This window comes from Paroedura picta, chromosome 13 (genome assembly GCF_049243985.1).
Source record: "Paroedura picta isolate Pp20150507F chromosome 13, Ppicta_v3.0, whole genome shotgun sequence".
NCBI lineage: Eukaryota > Metazoa > Chordata > Lepidosauria > Squamata > Gekkonidae > Paroedura > Paroedura picta.
The window spans coordinates 32,646,755-32,663,763 of NC_135381.1; the positions used below are offsets into that span (position 1 = coordinate 32,646,755).

At 44.2% G+C, this 17,009-nt stretch overlaps 1 long non-coding RNA gene across 1 annotated transcript; it reads left to right on the forward strand.

The window, feature by feature from the left end:
- Positions 1-307: 307 nt before the first annotated feature.
- Positions 308-16,801, forward strand: LOC143822908 (uncharacterized). The gene is made up of 3 exons (XR_013226300.1): positions 308-405; positions 13,602-13,721; positions 16,611-16,801. It is a non-coding gene; the product is annotated as an uncharacterized LOC143822908 (long non-coding RNA).
- The last annotated feature ends 208 nt before the right edge of the window (positions 16,802-17,009 follow it).

Here is a 17,009-nt window from a genome sequence, read left to right on the forward strand (position 1 = left end):
AACAGGGGATTCTGACAGGGACGCTGGGGAGAGCTGCTCCAGTCAGCCCGGCTCAGCATATGAGAGATCGTGGACATTGCCACAGCAGGAGTCTGAATCAGATTCAGATGGATCACCCAGGGACTCAGACGAAGCCATAGGGTGGGGTTGGTAGAACGCCAAAGAAGCCAGAGGCTGCAGGCACGCTGACAGAATAGATGGTGTCCAGCTGGGTTAGCTCCGGGGGATGGCTGAGTCATCCCCCAGGTGCAGCTAATTAGCTGGGATGCATTTAGAAAGACAGAAGCGGCTTTTTGGCGTGAATGCAATCTATGCAACTACCCTCCGGACCGGCTCTGCTCCTGTGAACGTCTGATTGATCTTTGGCTCAACTGACCTCTGGCTTTGCTCTTGACTATGGCATTGGTAAAGTGAACTGGCTTTGTTTGACTATTGGATTCTCTGGACTTTGACCTTGGGGCTGCTCGACTATTTTTTGCCTTGCTCTGCGAATGCTGGCAGGGTCTAATGGGAATTGTAGTTCATGGACATCTGGAGGACCACAGATTGACTACCCCTGCCCTAGAGGGCATGGCAGCTTCAGAAGGTGGAATTCAGGGCATTACATCCCTAAGAAGCTCCATCCTCTATCCCAGCTCCACCTGGCCCAGGCTCCATTTCTAAATCTCCTGAATTTTCCAATCCAGAGTTGGCAACCTAACTGTTAGCCCCCCTACCATTTAAATAGTGACACACAGACACACTAAAACTGTGCAAAAGTGAATAGTCTGATTGAATTGGTATATGTGATTAAAATGTGGACTTCATTGCCAAAAGATGTAGTGGTCACCAAAAGTATAAATAAGTTTAAAAGGGGGTTAGATAGATGGGTCTATCAGTGGCCACTAGTGATAGTGACTGAGGTGAACCTCCATATTCAGAGGCTCTAAACCTCTGAATTTCAGAGTGAGGCCCACCCACGTCTTGCGTTGTCTCTTTCAGTCTTATTTCAGCAAAACATGAACTGAGGTGGCAGGTGCTCAGGGCCTTGGTGCAGAGCAGGGGCACTTTTTGCTCCTCTTGTGTTCTGAGGGCATACCCATTGCCCTGGACACTTGTGTAGGAGAGCCCTGGTTTCAGTGAGGACTTTGCTGTTTCCCCACAGGTTATAGAGGAGGGATAGAGAGTTTTCTCTTAACGTTATCTTCCTGGAGAAGTAGAAAGAATATCCCAGCTGATTCAAGCACTCCCATTTCTCTCAGCAAACAATTGGGATGTTTGGCTCTGCCTCTCCTGTCCCCCTCTCCATGCTTGCTTAACCCAGCAGCTCAACCCCTCCAAAAGGGATGCCAGACCCCCATGGGACCTGGCAATCCCTCACTTTGGCACTTCTTTCCTTGCTCAGGGGTGGCCAAATTGTAGCTCTCCAGATTTCCATGGAGTACTATTCCCATGAGCAGCATGCTGGCAGGGGCTCATGGGAATTGTAATCCGTGGACATCTGGAGAGCTACAATTTGGCCACCCCTGCTCTAGAGGTTCAAGAAAGTGGGAGAAAATTTCCCCAATTCCCACCTGAAATTTGTAGCTCTGCTGCCTGCATTCACCACCTGAAATTGACATTGCCCTTTTAGTCTGTCCTCCCCAAACTGATATGGAATATCTCTTTAGTCTCTTTCTTTGACTTGCTTGTCTCCTGCCTTCCCTCCATGCCTCATTCTCTTTTAAAATGGAGACCTGAAACTTCCTTAGGAAGAGACTCCTCTATCTTCTTGTTTTTGTAGACTCGACCAAGTGTCGTGAAGGTGCAAGGAATTTGTAAAGGAATTAAACCATTGAGCGGTAACCTTTCTAAACAATTTCCACTGGGGATAACAGGATAATCTCAGTATCAAAACGTCAGACCTCCCCCCATCCCTCCCTTCGTACCCCTTTCTTTTCCTCCAACTTGTTTCTGAAAATTACTTTATTCACCTCAGCACTTTGTGTTGATGCTAACACAGGTTAGCTGTGATTTTACTGTGAATTGTTTATGTATTTTACAGTTTTATCCAATCAGTTGTACATCCCCCCCCCAAGACAGCAAATCTGATGGCCAGTATAAAAATTTGTAAGTAAGTAAGTAAACAAACAAATACACAAATAAACAAACACATTGCTCTTCATATTCTGTTGAATCATATACGTTACAGATTTTGCCAGCAGAGGCAAGGGACTCTTAGCCTCCCTCCTCTACTGGCCTGACTCAGACCCCTTTCCCTCCATATCTCCATGAGGCAGTGTTCTCATGTGAGAAATCAAATTTTTAGGAAGGACTGTCATTTTGCTCTCTTGCACTTCCCACTTCCTTTCAAGTGGGCAGATGCTGTGGGACCATGGGGACAAGTGTGAAGAGCATCTGGGAAAAAACTCTAGTGATGTTAAGGGAGGAGGGAACTGTGACCAGAAAGGAGATGACAGGCTTCTGGTCTCAGGCAGGATATTGTGCAGTTGGCCCGCAGTCAACTTGGCCTGTATCCAGATGCTGGCATTGGTGTGGGCTAGGGAGACAGCCAGTTGTGCCACCAGGTAGCTCAAGGCAGGATTGTTATGCATCTAGAGCAGGCTTTCTCAACCAGGGTTTCATGAAACCTCAGGGTTTAAAAATATTTGTTAAAATTTGGTAAACATTTTTAATTTGTTAAACACTTATCAGGTGATATGTTGACCCTCCCTCTCAAAATGGCCAATGATAGGCCTTGAGGGGGTGGGAAGGTGTGGGGACCAGGGTAGATGTGCACATAGCTCTGCTTCCCAAGCATATTTTGCACAATTGTGCTGCTTCAGTTTCTATTTCTTTGGCTGCTTGATCTGCCTCTCAATCCTACGACGAGCCACCCCTTGGCCAGAATTGGTAAAGGTATCCCCTGTGCAAGCACCGAGTCATGTCTGACCCTTGGGGTGACGTCCTCCAGCATTTTCATAGCAGACTCTATTCAGGGTGGTTTGCCAGTGCTTTCCCCAGTTATTACCGTTTACCCCCCAGCAAGCTGGGTACTCATTTTACCGACCTCGGAAGGATGGAAGGCTGAGTCAACCTTGAGCCGGCTGCTGGGATTGAACTCCCAGCCTCATGGGCAGAGCTTTCAGACTGCATGTCTGCTGCCTTACCACTCTAGCATGAGCCAAAAGCTGAACAAATAGGTAGAGGGCATGCCCAGTTCTGGCTACAAGGGCCCAGAGGTTTACCTGTGACTTGGTCAAAAAGCCCAGAGCAGAAAGAGGTTGGGAGATTCCCAAGATTCAGAAGTGGAATCCCAGGAGAGCAGGGATTTGGGAGGGGAGAGACCTCTATGCAGAGGCCACACTCCATTTCCTCCAGGGGAACTGCTCTCTGTAGTCTGGAGATCAATTGTAATTCTGGGAGCTATCCAGGCTCTACTTGGAGGTTCAAACCCTAAACACTTGGTGTAGTGGTTATGAGTGGCAAGCCAGGTTTGATTCCCCACTCCTCCACATGCAGCCAGCTGGGTGACGTTGGACTAGTCAGCGTTCTGTTAAAGCTGTTCTCACAGAACAGTTCTGTCAGAGCTCTCAGCTTCACCTACCTCATGGGGAGATTGTTGTGGGGAGAAGAAGGAAAGGAGATGGTAAGCCACTGAGACTCCTTCAGGCAGTGAAAAGCAGAGTATCGAAATAAACTCTCCTGCTGCTCTGATAAAGTGTTTATAAAGAAAATAACTAAAAAAACCCCAACCCCTCTATTTAGTTGGCCTGTCTCAATTTGGTAGGCCTGTCTCTGTTTTTCTTCACCATATTCGGAAATGAGATGAGTCAGTATTAGAGGCAGGGCCAAGATGCAGCTGCCTCATTCCAAGTTAGACCTTTAGCCCCTGAAATTCAGTATTCTGTCCTCTGACCAGCATTAGCTCTCCAGTGTCTCAGGCAGAGAAAGCTTTTCCACATACCTGCTGCTATTGTATTTGATGTGTTTATTGATTTTTAGCCACCAGGGGTTTTCAAGGAACAGAAAGATGGAATATATAAATTAACTAAATAAAATAGCTGAGACTCTTCAGCTAGGTTGAAATAAGGATTTTCTTTTTGGAAAGTCTGTACTTATACTCTGCCATCAAGCTACAGGACCTCACTTTCATAGCGTGGTGGGACTGTGCTTGTACAACTCCTCGAGAGCCAGTTTGGTGTAGTGGTTAGGAGTGTGGACTTCTAATCTGACATGCCAGGTTCGATTCTGCGCTCCCCCACATGCAACCAGCTGGGTGACCTTGGGCTCGCCACGGCACTGATAAAGCTGTTCTGACCGGGCAGTGATATCAGCGCTCTCTCAGCCTCACCCACCCCATAGGGTGTCTGTTGTGGGGAGAGGAATAGTTAGGCGACTGTAAGCCGCTTTGAGCCTCCTTCGGGTAGGGGAAAGCGGCATATAAGAACCAACTCTTCTTCTTCCTCCTCTTTGGATGCTGGTTGCTTGCCCATTGCAGGCTCTGAGAACACAGGAAGTAGGGGTGGGATTTGCTGTTCTCCAGGCATTTTGTAAACTTTAATTCGATTTTGATGTATTTTTTAATGCCTGCTGGCTGGATCTGGGTTTTAGCAAGTTTTAGAGGGTTTAGTTTTGATTTCTGTCAATTACATCAAATATGCATAATTAATCAGGGAGGTAAAATATTTTCAATATCCCCACACACATTAGGTTACCAAAATCAGAGAGTTCCTAGTGACTCCTTTATCCCATTTCACTTTTTAAAAATTGGCCACTAGGGTTGCCAGGTACCCCAGTGCAACTGATGGGTAGATTTACTAGCAGAAAAAACTAGGCCTAGGCCATCATTACTGGTGACACAGCAACAGCACTCCAGGGGTACATCAGATGTGATGTCATCCTGCCACTGGCAAAGTTGGGATACTCTGGAGTTTGAGCTAAAATCCTAAGGTGGGAGTCTACCACACACACACCCCTGCCTGAAGGCATTCTGGTGAACACCACTACCAGAGTTATTCTCTGAGACCGTGTGTGAAGATAGGTAACTAGGAAGTGATAGTCTGAACCAAAGAATAGATAGGCCAGAAACTTGCAAGATTAGTTCATGGCAAGTAAAGAAAACCAGGTGCCTTACTTCTTGCAGCCATGAGCTGCTGAAATCTGAGGAGATCAACTGGTTTGAAATGTTATACTTCCAGACAGCTGGATACACCCTTGAGTCATACCTGATTAGCCAGGCCAGAAGGATTGTCGGTTGTTGGGGAGTCTCCTGACTTAACTTTATAATTCCTCTTTCCAGTCTGCCTCTCTAAGGGTGCAGACAGCCAGGGATTCACCTATACCTGACCTCCTAATTTAAACTCTGTGATACCAGACAACCACTGCTGCCCTCAGCATTTGGAAAATGGGAAGGAGAAGACATGTCGTAGAGTTCCCAATGGACTCTGGATCTGCTTGCTGCTGCACTTTACTATGCTATGACAAGAGAAAATAAGAAACCCGTAATTTATTATAGCACTTGAGGAAGATCTAATTAAACTGGTTGGCAGAAGATTCAGGACAAAGAATAGTAGGGTCCTCCCACCTGTACCACACACACACACACACACACACACACACAAATGCAGAATTGACTTATAGAATTCACTGCCAAAAGCTATGATGACAGCTACTGGTGTTTAGTTAGTTTTTAAATAAATTCAAACAGGATACATTCTTCAGGGGCTATCAGCCATGATATATTAGTGGAACCTCCCAGTTCTGATGCAGTGTGTCCCTGAATATTAGCTGGTGGGAGAAGATGGGCTGCTGTCATCATGCATTCCTTGATGCGTAGAAATGTTGGGTTTAACGATTCATGAAGGCAGGATGCTGAGCTAGATGGAATTTTGGTATGATCCAGTAGGCTTTCTTTATGTTCTTTCATCCATATATTCTCTTTCCAGCAATGGTAGGAGTCGAGGCCTTTAAATTTGACATTCACAAACAAAACAGAGGAAGAGCTGACATTTTAGGTCTGATTAACAGACTAGGGTAGTTATCAACGGACTCAAAGGGATCATATTGTCCAAATGCTGAACTCATAATTTGCATCATTAATGACCTGTAACCTCATATATGCCAATAGCTTTTGTATTCTGCTGTTTTTATTGGGACAAACCGATTATTCCAGATAAAATGTGGCAAATTTGTTTTGGTGGGGTGAAGAAATGTTTCTCTAGCGATAACTTAAAAAAAAAAATCTCCTGCCTATTTGGAAAGTTGTTCTATTTTACAGTCACGTCACACTGTGTGTCTCATGGATTTTACCGCTTGGAGAAGAATAATTTCTTCCCTGAGAAAGAAAAGGTAATTCTCAGCACCTTTAACTGATAAGGCTAAATCTAGCACCCCTCAGTCATTCAGTTATGAATGAAGAACCTTCCTTATGATTAGAGATAAACAAACCCTTTGCCACTGCGATGCCCATGGAAACCAAGAATTGTCTTTCATGACAGTTCTCCAGTTTCCATCCTGCCTGGAAACTGGAGACGGTCTCCATTTCTTCCTTGCTGTACTTTATGCCTGAAAGTCCGTCCGAATACCTGCATGATTCTGTTTCATTCCAAACCAACCTTAAATCACAGTTTTATTTATGAAGAAACATCTCAACTTCCCCTTCCTCAGCTACAACTGAACCTAAGCATTCAAAACTGGAAAAATTATTTCCCCCCCTCCACCATGTTTCCACCTTCCTCCCCGCTCTTTGTTATTTCCCCTGTGTTATATTTTAGTAGTGCCTCTTGTGGCACAGAGTGGTAAGCAGCAGATAAGTAGTCTGAAAGCTCTGCCCATGAGGCTGGGAGTTCAATCCCAGCAGCCGGCTCAAGGTTGACTCAGCCTTTCATCCTTCCGAGGTCGGTAAAATGAGTACCCAGCTTGCTGGGGGTAAACGGTAATGACTGGGGAAGGCCCTGGCAAACCACCCTGTATTGAGTCTGCCAAGAAAATGCTAGAGGGCGTCACCCCAAGCTTCAGACATGACTCGGTGCGTGCACAGGGGATACCTTTACCTTTACCTATATTTTAGTATTCAGAGTCTTTGGCGGATCACTGCTAAAAGATGTAGTGATGGACACAGGCATAGACAGCTTTAAAAGGGGATTGGATAGTTGTGAGGATTCCTCCGTAGACTCACTGGGTCAAATTTGGTTAACCATTTTAGTTGCTTTGTCGGTGAACCTTGAAGCTACTGCATGCCTGGAGTCTTGGGGACAAACTTGGGGGCGGCGGCAACTGTTGGTGAGTCCAGCGGCAGCTGGGGCTCGAAGGTAGGGTATTCAGAGAACTAATGTTCCTGGTACAGTTTCCCGTTGTTGTGGTCATGGGCTTTAGCCACAGAAAATGATTTTGTTCAGGCATGAAACCAGGCAGGTTACTGTACTGTCAACAAGCAGAAGTCCAGTTTTGAAAGGGGCCTGTGCACCAGCCTGTACTTATGTGCTTGGCGGTCATATCACAATTCAGTGTGACCTTGGCCATGTCGGTGTCATTGCAGCCACGAGTGAATGCCAGGGCATGCCAGAACCTGGGGGTTTGGGACCAAGTGCAAGCCAGCAACACGGCTGCAGCAGGAGGCACAGGATATTGTGTCAGCCAGCTCATCTCCGGATAAGGGCATTTTGCCCAGGGCTGCAAGCAGCATGCAGCCAGCCTCTCCTTTTTAGTGAAGCTTGAGGGAGAAGGAGTCCCAGTCCTGTCCTTCCAGGCAGTTGAGTTATGCATGGATGAGGAGAAGGGACCTGTCTTCAGAAATGATGAGTGGCATGGTTAAGGACACAAATGAAGAGATGGTGGATTTTCATCCTACCCTTCCTCTAAGGATCTAAGTGCGACATACATGGTCCCACACCTATTTTTTTCTTATAATAATAAGAGCACCTAGCCACTTGCATGGCCGCAAAGGAATTTGAACTCTAGCCCCTGGAGCCAAATATTCTAATTGCTACCCTAAATCACCTCTGATTCTGTAACTGATAGCAAACTTTCCATGCAGTTCTGAGGCTTGTTCTCTATAGTTGCACAAGTATGCCTTACCCAATGAATTGTCAAATGCTTTCACAGCCGGAGACAACTGGTTTTGTGGGTTTTCCAGACGGTGTGGCTGTGGGCTGGTAGTTTTAGTCCCTGATGCTTCACAAGTAATTGGCTGGCATCTTCAGATGTAGGACACAGCAAGGTGGGACTCTCTCTGTGCCAAAGTATGTAAACAGTTGCTGGGCATTTTATTTGTTTTCAACCCTCTCCCCAAGAAGTAAACAAAATGCCCAGCAACTGTTTACTTACTTGGGCACAGAGAGAGTCCCACCTTGCTGTGAAGATGTCAGCCACAGTCACTGATGGAACATCAAGAACTAAAGAGCCAGGTTGGTGTAGCGGTTAGGAGTGCAGACTTCTAATCTGGCATGCCAGGTTCGATTCTGTGCTCCCCCACATGCAACCAGCTGGGTGACCTTGGGCTTGCCATGGCACTGATAAAACTGTTCTGACCGAGCAGGAATATAGGGCTCCCTCAGCCTCACCTACCTCACAGGGTGTCTGTGGTGGGGAGAGGAATGGGAAGGCAATTCTTCTTCTTCTTCTTCTTCGTCTTCTTCGTCTTCTTCTTCTTCTTCTTCTTCGTCTTCTTCGTCTTCTTCGTCCTCTTCGTCTTCTTCGTCTTCTTCTTCTTCTTCTAAAACTACCAGAGCATGGCCATGCAGCCTGGAAAACCCTCACTGTGCCTTATCCCTTTTCCATATTCATGTTCTCGTTTGTTCACTGCTGGTGTTCCCAGTGTGTTAGTATCTCCCATACCATTTCACAGGGTTTGTACATCTTTGCCAATGCCATTTACCAATGCAAACATTGGCATCCGTTTTAACAGTGACATTCCTGTCAAATTCCATTTGCATATCCTGATTTAAAAAAAGACAATGGCAATTGCGGCCTGAACAGGGATGGGCAGGATTGACAATCTCCTTCCCAGTTTTAGTAATCCAAGCCTTACACTGCAGTAGCTGTTATCAGTGCAAAGGAGACACAGAGCTGTGACCATTTCTTTGCGCTCATCCTGATATCATAGCCTATATAAAAAAAAGAAGCCTGATTGAGGATACAGGAAAACCGAGTCCTTAATCCCCACTGAATTTAGTAAGCAGGCGTTCAAAGTCTTGTTTTTGAAGCATTTGGGGAGTTAAAAATTATTCCCTGTGACCTGTGCATATCCAGAGGAGATAAAACATGAAAGAACAACGCCACTCCACTTAGCGCAGGAAGTTTTATATCATATTTCTCTAGCAGTGGCTGAGGCTATCACCACCGTGCAATACCCCCTGCTGGGAAAATGGTGGAGGAGAGTGGCTGACGGCAGCCGCCGCTTGTCAATCAATCAAGGCATACCAGGAAGAGGTAACTGTGGCAATTATTTCAGCTGAGTCCTAGGGGGACGTGTGAAGCGAGAGCGGAAATTGTGGACTGATTAAATGGGACTTAATGGGCTACATTTCTCATTGTGGCTCGGGTTTGTTGCGAGGGCTTAATTGTGTTAGGGAGCAGCTTCAACATCTAACAGATTGTAAGGATCGTTATTGTTGCACTAATTGGTGACAATCAAATAAAGCCAGACCCAGAGCAGAATGCAACAGTACGGCACGCTTGGGTGCTCCAGGGCGACCCCAGATGAGGCTCATAGCTGGCAAGGTTAGCTTTTTTTCCTGCTTGCGGGGACTGTTGGCAGATGCCCTTTCAGTGCTAAGCTGGGAAGATTGTTCATTAGGCCAGGCAGAAAACCAAATCAACGGTTGTCTCCTCCTCCTAGACAGTTATTAAACATGAATGTTGTTGCTTTCAGGTTATGTGCTGAAAGCTAAAAAAAAAAAAAAATACACACACAGGGCGGGGGGGGGGGGGGAAGGTTTCCAGCTGACATTTTGTTGTTCTTTCAACTTGCTGTAACCTCCAGAGAGCTTTACCCAGTTCAAATTTCTCCAGCGTCCAGTACTCACCCTACGAACCTGTTTACTGAAATCTCACTCAGTATATTCCTGCAATACAAATAAATAGCTCCAAGTCAAGCCCTGAAGAATCCTACTGTGTTTGCAACACAATTAAAAAAGTTATTCCATGAGGGACAACAAGCATACAGATCAGTTGATTCTTCAGGAAACATCCTAAAAAACCTGGTGATCTGCAGTGTAGCTCTGGTTTTCTCACCATGGTTTTATGAAACCCTGGCGTTTCTTGATGGCTTTGGAAGGATTTCCTGAACGGGTGGGAGTTAACTGATTTTTCTATTATGTTTTAATTTGCTAAAAAATTATCAGATGATATGACCATATAGACCGTTTATGCACTGGATGTTTCATGCCGGGCTGCAGGCTGTAGTTTTAGTTGTGGCAGGTTGCCCCACCTCTTCCTGCACCCACATGGGGGAGTATTTGGCCTGGTGCGGATCATCTACTCCCGATTTGTGCTCCTGCACGGAAGCTGGGGCAGTGAAGTTCCCAGTGCATAAACGGTCATAGTCATGTTGTCACTCCACCCCTCCATATGGCCAGTGATGGGCCTGGAGGGGGTGGGAAAGGGAGAGACATGGATGGGCATGTCTGCAACTATGCTTCCCAATCATATTCTGCATGATCATGCCATTTCTGGGGTTTCTCAAAGCCTGAAGAATGTTTCAGTAGTTTCTCTGGAAAAAAAAAGTTGAGAAAGACCAGTATAACTTTTCATGGGGCTCAGATATGTGGAAAGGAACATCATATGTTCTGAAGCATCACAATTGTCTTTTGGTTTCTGATAGGAAGCTCCCACCAGGTAAATTTGCTTTTGAAATTTCTGTAACAAGATGCTGTGATGGTTACTAGATGACAGATATTTTGGGAACGACAAAATTTCCTTACTTCTTGGTGGTTTTGCCAGTCATCAAAAAGATGTCATAATAAATGTCAATAGCTTGAATTGGGCCACTTTTTCTACCCAAAGGAATTTAGTAAATTTAATGACCACCAGAGAATTGATATAAAAGGGGAGTATGCCACTTTGGGATTCAAGGGAATTATTTCATTATTTCTCCTGACCTCAGCTCATTGAAAAGAAGAAGAGCCTGTTTTTTGTACTTCACGTTTTAATACCCAAAGGAATCTCAAAGCGGCTTACAATCACCTACCCTTCCATAATAGATAGCTTGTGACGTAGGTGAGGCTGAGAGAATTGCATTGTCTCATAGTTATCAGAAATTCATCAAAGATGTTACCGAAGAAGCCACGGCTTACAATCAAAGATGTTACTGGTTTCAACAAATTATTCCAGAAATAGTACCTTTACCTTAGAAATGGGCTGTATCCCTTTAACTTTGTTCTCTGAAAATGTAGCATTTCTGTATACTCACATAATCACTTAAGCAAGTTGTGTATCTTTAGTCAAGATGATCTTTGGTTAGTGCGTAGATGACACCCCCTCTCCTAATTGGTCCTCACTGAGGGATATGCCCCCAATAGGGAGAGGACACTCCCCCACTGATGGCCTATCATAGGTCTTCCCCACCCTGATGAGTCCTTGACTCCTGACTTCTTACCTTGGGATGATGTCACTCTTTATCTTGTCAGAGAGAAGAACTAATGTTTCATGGGGCCTCTCCATCTCAAGAGACAGGTAGTGAGATAAGAATCCAAGATGGTGGCTTCAATTTTGAAAGCACACTTTAATTTATTTCCTGGCATCCCAGTGTACTTTGACCTGCTGTTTGGGAATCACTGGCCTATTTCAGTCAATTTGTGTTTGTATCTTTCCCAGTATCTTAGTTCTGAGACAGAAGGGATTTTATTAATATTACAGAAAGTTCTGAATGATTTACTAGACTCTGCACCCTACCAGATAGTGTTACTTCACATGCTGTGTGATACCATCCCATAACCATACTTTGACTTTAAGATGAGTTGAGGTTATTCCTTATAACATGTGGAAACAGATTGAGCCAGCCAGGTGATATTGCAAAATGTGTTTCTGCACCATAAAGTACTCTAGTTGGGAAGCCGTTTTCATAAAGATAATGTCAGCAGAGAAATCAGCAGCAGAGGTGCTAAATAAATGAATGACAGCCAAATTGTATGATGATTTGTGAGGATGTCAAAAATCAAGGGATACACTCCTAGCCATTATGATTTTGACTTCTGGCTTTAAAATACTTTGGTGGTGATTGGAAGCTCTTTGGAATACAGGGAGAAACACATTTTCCCTCAGCAAAGCAATAACAGACCACCTTTTCAAGCATCACTATAGTCCGGGGTAGATTCAAGTGGGTAGCCATGTTGGTCTGAAGCAGCAGAACACATTTAAAATTCAATGACATTTTTAAGACCACCAAAACTTTGTTGGTCTTAAAGGTGCTACTGGACTCTAAATTTGTTCTGTTCTTGGTAATGTTGGTTGACTTGCAGGGTGAGAGGCCCGGGCTAGTAAATACACTCACAACATGTTGGCATTGAAAGAGGTCACAACTTTATTAACAACAACACTGTGAGAGGGTTGGCCTAGCAGGAGTTGGAGCAGTCAGCCAACTGCCCTATTTTCCCCCTGGCAGTGGCTTGAACCACCTCTTTAAAGAGGCTTCTTTTCCGGGGAGTAGCCCACGCATGGTGTGCTCCACCCCCTGCCAACTCGCAAGTTGTGACTAGAAACAGTGTAACAATTATACACCCATGCCCCTGTGCCAACTACCCTTGGCAAGCAACTGTCAACCTGACACCATTGGAGGCTTGTCTCCCAGCCTCCAAACCCAGGCGCCATGTTGCCCTTGCAGCCATGTGAACCCTGGGCTCTGCTCTTCCCCCTCCCTGTTAATTCTCCCACTCATCCCAGCCGCTATGTCAATGGTGGCCCCAGCTTAATCAGGGCCACAAATTATTGATAAGCAATATGGCCCAGGGTAAAGGGGTCACACAGAGCTGCATCCATTTGTCATTTTTTCCTCCTTATTTATTGGTTTGGGGCTTAATTTATCTTGCCTTTCTCTGAATTAACTCAAGATGGCCCATTGGTTCCATTTATTGAGATAAATTTGCATTATATTTCCTGCTAGCAATTGGGGCCATGATATAGTGGTATAGTATCTGCTTGGCGTGCAGAAGATGTCAGGCTCAATCTCTGGAATCTCCAGTTTAAAGGACCAGCTGGTAAGTGGATAGCCCTTTGCTTGAGACCTTGGAGAGATGCTGCCAGTTGTAGTAGATTCTACTGGCTTTGTCAGATCAATAGACTGACTCAATATAAGGCAAACTAATGTTTTCATGCAGTCCATGAGTGCAAGGATGGGTTTGCTAGAGTCTGCATTCCCAAAGAACTTCCTCCGAACCAAGAACTTTCTTGAGAGGTGAAGGTAATTTATCTTGGACATACATGTGGAGAGGAATCACTTTGACAAATACTATCATGTTTGAATGATCACCTGTTTTCACTCATGCAAAGGGTAACCCTAGAATCAGGAGTAATCTGTATTTCCCTTGCAGACCATGTACTGCATCCTTGGATTCAGTGAAGGCATACACTTTTATTATCCTCTTTGACTACAAATTTAATGAGGTCCTAAACCCATTAACTATTTCCCTTTTTTTTCTTCCCAGTATCTGCCAGCAGAAACAGAGCTCGGCTGCTTGCCGGGTTGATGGAGTGAGACAATGAAATCATCTCTCCAGCCAGTAGCAGTAAGAAACATTCAATAGCTCTGCTTACATTACTGACAGGTAGCGTGCCAACTAATTTTATTTAAGAATCCCACCAATTTTAGAGGTTACTCAACCTATGAAACATCAAGGGGTATTGGTGGGAATTGACAGGAATGCTGGACATTGGAAGTGAATCCAACAGATATAAAACATACTAAATACAGTTGTCAAATACAGATGGCTTTGGAATAGATAATATGCATATCTTTTTAATGCTATCGACACTAAGTGCTATGAGAAGAAATTGGGAGGGAGCTCCAATAAACATCCGGCCCCTGCAACTCTTAAAAAGAATCTGCTGATCTGGGGAACCGAAATCTACTTTTATCACACTATGGAACTGTTTCAGCTTTTTTTTTTTAAGAAGCAGCTATGATTTTGACAGCCACCTTGATATTTGTGAGGGACATGTATCCAGCTGTAGCATTATGGGGACACACACATATATTACATAAAATTCAGACTAGGCACCTGTTTTAGTCTGCTGTGGTAAAAAGGATTCTAAGGGCACCTTAAAAACATTTATTGAAAGAGAGGTCAGAAAGTTCAGAATTCTGAAGAAAAAGGTATGTTACATTATCCTGCATTCCTGAAAGGAAGACTTTTTTTCTATTTTTATTTACTACATGTGCCATAAAAAAGGTCATTTTAAATATACATACAAGTTACAGTTAGGAACGGTAATTTAATTTTGTTTATAAGTTTTCTTGAGCGGGGGAATCACCTTACATTCAGCACCAGCTTTCTATTTGGTATATTAGGGAATGCTGCAAAGTACTGATAAAAATGAAATCTAATAAAAAAGCAAAGATTGTGCGATCAGATTAGGTGTGGACCATTCCCCTGATGAACTGCAAAACAAAAGATGGATAAAGGGACAACCATTTTGTCCACCAATTCTAACCAGTATAATAACACATAAGAAAGACATGGTAAATCCTTGCTGTAGAGGCAGAATTTATAATTTAGAGAGAGTCCTTATATTTTACAGGGTTAGGGAACTGGTAGTTTATGGACTGGCCTTAACATCATAAGACCATAGTTGTATAAGATGTTGTTCGGTCAAATTAAAGCTACGGGTAAGCCCTTCCTCATTCTGATACTCTTCATCTGTTGATCCAGAAGAATTACACCTCGTTCTAACAGCGTTGCCAACATTTGCTGTTCTTTTCCTCTTGTTGTTATTGTTGTTGTTGTTTGTTGTTATTGTTGTTGTTGTTGTTTCTGCTGTTGTTATTTGCCAGCACATTCTCACCACATTGACTTCTGGATACCAACTCCGCTTTTGCACCTGGCAATACTACATTTGTGGGTTTCTTCGGCACCATTCATGACTTGCATTTTACGCTTCTATTAGGAGAGTAGGTGTTCCTGGCTCCTACCTCACCTCCCATGCCTTAAAATAAACCTGAGCATGTGCAATAGCATAATGGCATAACCTCTCCCCCCCACACACACAAACAACATACTTGTGTGTGTGTGTCTTGCTCTCATCATCAATCTCCCCCCCCCTTCTCCCCTTCCCATGGGAAAAGTGCCTAAATGCTCCCCTTTTCCATATGCTATACGGCTAATTTCCCCACCCCCAAAAGTCTTCTCAGGAGCAATACAGATTAATTGCCAGAGTCATAGAATCATAGAGTTGGAAGGGGCCATAAAGGCCATCTAGTCCAACCACCTGCTCAACGCAGGATCAGCCCTAAGCATCCTAAAGTCTTCACTTTAATGTTGCTGGAGGGGGAGATGGGGTGTGTGTGTGTTGTGCTTGTGCTACTCTGGAACTGCGTTGTAACATAATTATGTTAAAAAGAATTTAAAATACAGTGGGGAGTGGAGTGGAGGAGTGCGGGCAGAGACACAGAACTGGTTGGATCTCAAGCGTCATCATTTTGAGGCAGGGAACAGTGGAAGAAGCCAATGCAATTTTTGAGCTTCCACTTTAGGTTACTATGAATTCTTTCCCAAGGGAGGGGGGGGGATAACATGTTCTCAGGATTCATAAAATGCATGACAAACAGGGAGCACATTCGGCACCGTGCCTGAATCAGGAGATTTTACTGTGAAAGTAATGAAATTCCACGGAGCTTGATGAGTGCTGCTGCAAAGTTTTTAGTCACTGCCGAAAAGGCTCTTGAAAGAGAAATAAAAGAGTAAAGCTTTCACCGTAATAATTAAGATTTGCTAAGGTTAAAGGCTAGATCAGATTGCCTCCAGGTTAGATCCAGCCTGCTGGCTGTCAGTTGCCAAACCTTGACCTAGTGGTATGCAATCCTTCCTAGATATTTTTGTTTATTCCAATAGAGAAACATTGGCTGATTGTGTCCTTGCCTTACTTTCCAGCATTTTAATTTTCAAATGCAGCCATCTAGTTATCACTCCCGCTATATGTACATTAGCGAATACTAAGTGATTTCTCTGTTGATTTAAAAAGCGAAAGAGGCAGAGTCGTAATGAATATACATTTATTTCTTGTTAGTACATGCGAGCAACAGAAATAAATAAAGGAGTGAGGTTTGTAATGGAAGATGGAAAAGCTTGATTGGATCGTCGTCATTTTCTCACTGGCAATTTTCAGGCATTATTTCCTATTGCCAACTTGTCAATCAAAATGAATGCTTCTCTGTGATGCTGTTAGCCCCTGTGTATATAAAAAAAAGATTTCTGGATTAACAGGCAGGTTTCTAACATATGAAAGCAAGATTGCTTAATAAGATTTACTGGTAAATACAGAGCTGCCAAACATTGTTAACAGTCACATGAGGATTACTGAGTAATTCACTTAGCAAAGAGAAGAATTGTTTTCTGGGAGGGATCTGTTGGAGGGAAGATGAAAATATACTGTTGACAGCAGAGCATCAAGTACTTTGCTGAGTCAGCAGTGCCTAATGCATCTGCACTCTTTTGCAGAATAAAACAATATGACTAGGGTTACGAGCCTCCAGTGGGGGCTGGTGATCTCCTGGAATTACACCTGACCTTCAGAGAAAATGGCTGGCTTGGAAGGTGGACTGAATGGTACAATACCCTTCTGAGGTCCCTCCTGTCTTCAAATCCACCCAGCTCAGGCTGCACACCCAAAACTCCAGGAATTTGCCAACCTAGTGGGGCTATCCTAAGTGTGACCCATCTGTTACTGCGCATGGAGATCTGCAGAGGCACGGGTGTCTTCCCAATGTTTGCTACAATGTGTGCTTGGGACCTTATGGGTCCTTTTGAAAGCTGACAGAGAGGAGGCAGGAGAGGGCTTCATAACACCATATGGACCCAGACTGAAGAATCATCATAAAGTTGGGTGTTCAGTGTATA